The sequence below is a fragment of the Triticum urartu genome, chromosome 6 (assembly GCF_003073215.2).
Source record: "Triticum urartu cultivar G1812 chromosome 6, Tu2.1, whole genome shotgun sequence".
In the NCBI taxonomy this organism is placed as follows: domain Eukaryota; kingdom Viridiplantae; phylum Streptophyta; class Magnoliopsida; order Poales; family Poaceae; genus Triticum; species Triticum urartu.
Window position 1 is genome coordinate 392405776 of NC_053027.1, and position 6386 is coordinate 392412161.

Sequence of the window (6386 nt, forward strand, 5' to 3'; positions counted from 1 at the left end):
CCCAAACCCAAACACCTACAAACCCCAAGTGATTGAGCATCACTGAAGAGATTGATCCTGAGTGGATCCGACGCTTGTTACCTTTGAAGACTGTGCTTCTTCCAGACGGTTAGGCGTCATGGTCTAGAGCATCCAAGAGAATTGTGGATCGCCGAGTGACCAAGTTTGTGAAGGTTTGGAAGTCGCCTGAAGACTTACCACGAGTGATTGGACGAGGTCTGTGTGACCTTAGTTCAAGGAGAATACGGTGAGGACTGGGTGTCCTGAGCTGCGTGTTCAGGACTGGGTGTCCGGGACTGTGTGTCCTCGAGTTTAAATACTCAGCCGCTCCAACCAGACGTACAACTGAGATAGCAGTTGGAACTGGTCTACCAAATCATTGTCTTCAACAAGCTTACTGGTTCTATTTCCTCAACTCTTTCATTTCCTCATAACTATGTTGTGTGTTTGTTCATATCTGTGTTTGAAGACTTTGACTGAAGACTTTCTCAATTTCCTCAGTTTAATTTCTTCAGTCTGTTTGTCTTCATCCTGTGTTATCCTGTGATTACGCTTCCTGTACTCTGTGCCTGTCTTCATTTCATCATGATGACTATGCTTGTATTCTGTTATGTTTACTTTTGAGTACTTATTCTGCTGCTAGTAGTTCTTCGCTAAGGAATTTCCTCACCGGCAAATTCCTCAGTGAAGAATTTCATAAAAATCGCCTATTCACCCCCCCTCTAGTCGATATAACACACTTTCAATTGGTATCAGAGCAAGGTACTCCCTTGTTCTGTGTGATTTTGGTTTAACCGCCTGGAGTTTTAGTTATGTCGACCGCAGGTATGACGAAAGTGACATGCCCCATCTTTGACGGTCACGAGTATCCCAAGTGGAAGGCCATGATGAAGAAATGCCTCATGGCGATGAACAACGAGCTGTGGACTGTCACTGAGATTGGTTTGACCGATCTGTGCAAGATGGCGGAAGCTGATGACATTCGCAAGTACACTCTTCTCAACCTCACGGCGAAGGATGTCATCTGCTCCAGTCTATCACAAAATCAGTTCAGGAATATCATGCATCTCGATCATGCGAAGCTCATCTGGGACCGTCTCTCTGAGGTCTATGTAGGTCATCAAATCTGTCATGATCCTTGGTTTGAGGACTTCAAGGAATCTCTCAAAGCGATGACATTCGAACCAGACTCATCATCTTCTGCATCATGCCTTATGGCAAAAGATGCTGAGGTAACTGAATGCTACCTATCCGAGTGTAGTGATGATGAATCTGGTGATGAATTTGGACCCAGCTATGTCAAACTTGCTTCCCTTGCCACTAAACAACAAAGAGCTTTGGAAAAAGTTCACTATATGCTAAACAAGAGCGATGATATGTTGGGTGAAGAAATGGATCAGTCAAAAGCTTTGGCTGAAAGTCTTCAGAGACTTCATACTAAGTATGACACCCTGCAAGATCAACATAACACTCTCTTATCTGATCATGAGAAGCTTTCTTATGAATTTCTTCAAAGAAAGCAAGACCTTGAGAAGCTAAGAGTGAGTTATGAAGATCTTCAGAAGGAGCGCGATTCATTACTTGCTCAACAAATCAGTGCTTCTCAGGAAGAATTTGTTCCTCCATGCTTGAAGTGCATTGAACATGAATCTGCTAATTCTTCACCTGAATGTTCAAATACTGGTAATGTTTCAAATTCTTCACATGCCTCTGCTATCACTAATTCCTCATCTAAGGACATTGCTAGTATCACTAACGATGCAGGGCTGAAGGAATTGTACATGACAGGCATGCACAAAAGCCTCAAAGGGCATCAGGCTCTTTGTGATGTGCTTAAAAAGCAGATCCTCAACAGGAACCCTAGGAAAGAGGGTATCGCCTTTGAGAGGAAACTCAATGCTGATGGTACATATTGGAAGCCTGAGCAGTACCCCAAAACTACATGGGTTGCTGCAAAGGGACCTCCAGTTGATCCATCTAACTTATCTGGATTTGCATGTGAATCTCCTCATTCTGATGATGAGTCAGTTGACTCCAACTATAAGCTATTCAAAAATCAGAATGGTGAAGTATTTGCTAGATATGTTGGCACTAACTGCAGGAACGGCTCCCCTATGAAGAAAATCTGGGTTCCCAAAAGATGCCTTGAAAATCTTCAGGTGAATGTCATCATGACGCCACCTGTGAAGAATAGGAACCCCAGATCAAATTCTTCATATGGAGCAAATTCTTCATATGGATTCAAGTCCTCATACGGACCAAATTCCTCATATGGATCAAAGTCCTCATATGAACATCATCGTGCTAACCCATTTGTTTCGCAGGGAAGATCTAAGGATTATGGATATGTGCATTATTCTTCAAATCATTATGTCCATAAGTCCTCGAAGAATTTCTCTGCATACTCTTATGCTTACTCTAACCCCTCTTATGTGAAACGAAATGGACTGGCTTCTATGCCATCCTTCTCGTATGGAGCTCACAGAATGATGAACTCTTTGCCGCCCCTTCAGATGTGGGTGGTGAAGAAAAAGAACTAATCTCTTCTGCAGGGTCAGGTCTCCAGACGCACGTAATCGTCTGAAGAATTTGCTGGAGACCTGAGCATGCCTGATAGGACGCAGGCTAATCATGAAGAAATGAACTTTCATTTCTCACGTCCTCATAATGCTTTATCAATCCTTTTACTTGATGAAATTGATCTGATGAATTGATGTCATATTCTTCACTGATGAAGTATATGAGTTTGTAAGCTGCACTATTTCGTCTGCAAGATGATCAACCTAAAGCCACCGAGTGGGTCCTCGATAGTGGATGTACAAACCACATGACTGGTGACAAGAATCTATTGATGGATGCTCCGTTATCTCCGTCGCATCTGAAGCATATCATCTTTGCTGACAAAGGCAAAAGTCAGGTATTGGGTCTAGGTAAGGTTGCGATTACAAAGGATCGACACATGGACAAAGTCATGCTTGTTGAGTCCTTAGGATACAACCTTATGTCTGTCTCAATGCTTTGTGATCTTGATATGGTTGTTGTCTTTGGCAAGTACCGTTGTGTTGTGGTTATGGAAGCTGACAATTCCAAAGTCTTCGAAGGCTTTAGGAGAGGAGATCTGTATATTGTTGATTTCTCTACAAGACCACAACCAGCCGTGTGCTTACTTGCAAAAGCTTCAGAAGGCTGGCTCTGGCATCGACGACTTGGTCATGCAGGCATGAGGAATTTGCACACGCTTGCGAAGAAGAAGCATGTCATTGGCATCGAGAATGTCAAATTCCTCAAGGATCACCTATGTGGAGCCTGTGAAGCTGGGAAGATGACGAAGGCCAAGCATCTAGAGAAGACTATCATGACCACCACTCGCCCGTTTGAATTTCTTCACATGGATCTCTTTGGTCCTAATCATTATTCTGCTATTTCAAATGAAGCATCTCAATATGGCTTTGTTATTGTTGATGATTATTCTCGCTATACATGGGTACACCTTGTTACTTACAAACATGAAGTGCAGGAAGTCTTCAAACGATTTTCCTCGAGGGCTTCAACCAACTTTGGTGTGAAGATCAAGCACATCAGAAGTGACAATGGCACTGAGTTAAAGAATTCTGGTCTCGATGACTATCTTGATGAACTTGGTATTACTCATGAGTTATATGCTCCCTACACTCCTCATCAGAATGGTGTCGTGGAGCGCAAGAACATGACTCCTGCTGAGATGGCTCGCACTATGCTTGATGAATACAAAATGCCTCGTCGTTTTTGGACTGAGGCAATTGATACTACGTGCCACATCATCAACAGAGTATATCTTCACAAATTCTTCAAAAAGACTGCCTATGAACTCCTCACTGATAAGAAACCCAATGTAAGTTATTTCAAAGTCTTCGGTGCTAAATATTGGATTAGATATCCTCATCACAACTCAAAATTTGCACCGAAAGCACATGAAGGTTTTATGCTTGGTTACGGAAAGGACTCGCACACCTACAGAGTCTTCAACAACGTTCTTCACAAAGTTGTTGAAACTATAGATGTGCGGTTCGATGAAACTAATGGCTCGCAAAGAGAGCACCTACCTACTGTGATAGATGAACCAACACCTAAGGAAACTATCAAGTTCAAGGCTACTGAGGATGTCATTCCTACTAAAGAATCTGCTGAAGAATTCATTCCAGAACATGAAGAACGTCGAGCTAATGCACCTGAAGAAAATGTTGAAGAAAATGGTGCTGAAGAAAACGCTGATCAAACTCTTCAATGACAACCATCTCATCCTCGCATTGCAAAAGAAGTGCAAGTTGAAAAGATCATCAATGACATCAAAGCGTTAGGTCCTCTCACACGCTCAAAAGCTTCACATTTGTCTAACTTTTGTGGGCAGTATGTTTTTGTCTCTATTACAGAGCCCACTAAGGTAGATGAAGCATTTCTGGAGCCTGAGTGGATTCAGGCCATGCAAGAAGAATTACATCAGTTCGAGCTCAACAATGTCTGGGAACTGGTCAAACGTCCAGATCCTCGCAGGCACAATATCATCGGCACAAAGTGGATCTACCGCAAAAAGCAAGATGAAAATGGCCTTGTGGTGAGGAATAAGGCACGGCTTGTAGCTCAAGGCTACACACAGGTTGAAGGAATTGATTTTGATGAAACTTTTGCACCTGTTGCTAGACTTGAGGCTATTCACATATTACTTTCTTATGCTAACCATCATGATATCACGTTATATCAAATGGATGTGAAAAGTGCATTCCTCAATGGTAAGCTTGAGGAAGAAGTATATGTTGCTCAACCCCCAGGTTTTGAAGATCCAAAGAATCCTGACAAAGTCTTCAGACTCAACAAGGCCCTCTATGGCCTCAAGCAGGCCCCACGGGCTTGGTATGATACCTTGAAGGAACTCCTCATGAAGAAAGGCTTCAAACCCGGTTCACTCGACCCTACTCTTTTCACTAAATCTTATGATGGTGAATTGTTTGTGTGCCAAATATATGTTGATGATATTATCTTTGGCTGTACTGATCAACATTATAGTGATGAATTTGCCTATATGATGAGTTAAGAATATCAAATGTCTAGGATGAGAGAGTTGAAATTCTTCTTAGGTCTTCAAATTCGTCAACAACACAATGGCATATTCATATCTCAGGAGAAATACCTCAAGGATGTACTGAGGAAATTCGGCATGCAAGATTGCAAAGGCGTCAAAATTCCTATGCCCACAAATGGCCATCTATGCACTGATGAAAATGGTATTGACTTCGATCATAAGGTATACCGCTCCATGATAGGTTCCTTATTGTACTTATGTGCATCTAGGCCAGATATAATGCTTAGTGTTTGCATGTGTGCCCGATTTCAAGCTACACCGAAGGAATCACACCATAAGGCTGTGAAGCATATTCTTCGATATCTAGCTCACACACCAACACTTGGATTATGGTACCCCAAGGGCTCGGCTTTTGATCTTGTTGGATATTCTAACTCTGACTATGCTGGTGATCGTGTGGATCGCAAGTCAACATCTGGTACATGTCATTTCCTCGGACGATCTTTGGTCTGTTGGTCCTCGAAGAAACAGAACTGCGTATCACTATGTACTGCTGAAGCTGAGTACATTGCCGCTGGTTCTTGCTGTGCCCAATTGCTATGGATGAAGCAAACTCTCAAGGACTACGGCGTCAACATGAAGAATGTGCCTCTCTTCTATGACAATGAGAGTGCCATCAAGATTGCTCACAACCCAGTTCAGCACTCGAAGACAAAGCACATTCAGATTCCTCATCATTTTCTTCGTGATCATGTGTTGAAGGGCGACATTTCTATTGAGCATGTGAAGACTGAAGAACAGCTAGCCAATATCTTCACAAAGCCCTTGGATGAGAAGAGATTTAGCAAGTTGCGGTGTGGGCTAAATATCCTAGAATCTTTGAATGTTCTTTGAAAAGGACACTCATCCTAACACTTATGCAAAATTGATGACTTAGATGTGCAACACATGAAGAAACGTTTTTCTTCAATCAATAAAGAATGACACTCTTAGTGTGAAGAAATTAATGAAGAATTTGATTCTCAGAACCCTACGATAATTGTACGCGGTGTCTGAAATCATCATTCTTATACGGTGGGTCACGCCACCACCAAAAGTTGAAATTCCTCAAATTATTCATATTCTTCAACTTTGCATAGTCTTCACTAGTTCCGTCATTTTTCTTCATTGGCTATATATATATATATGAGTTTATGGCCTCTACAACATTCACTTATTGCTATTTCTTCAAGTTGGTTTTCTGCTAAGTGAATGTGATCGGACCCTTCCCCTCTATGCTATACTCAACCCAATCTGTTCACAAATTCTTCATGTGCGTTCTATTTGAAAC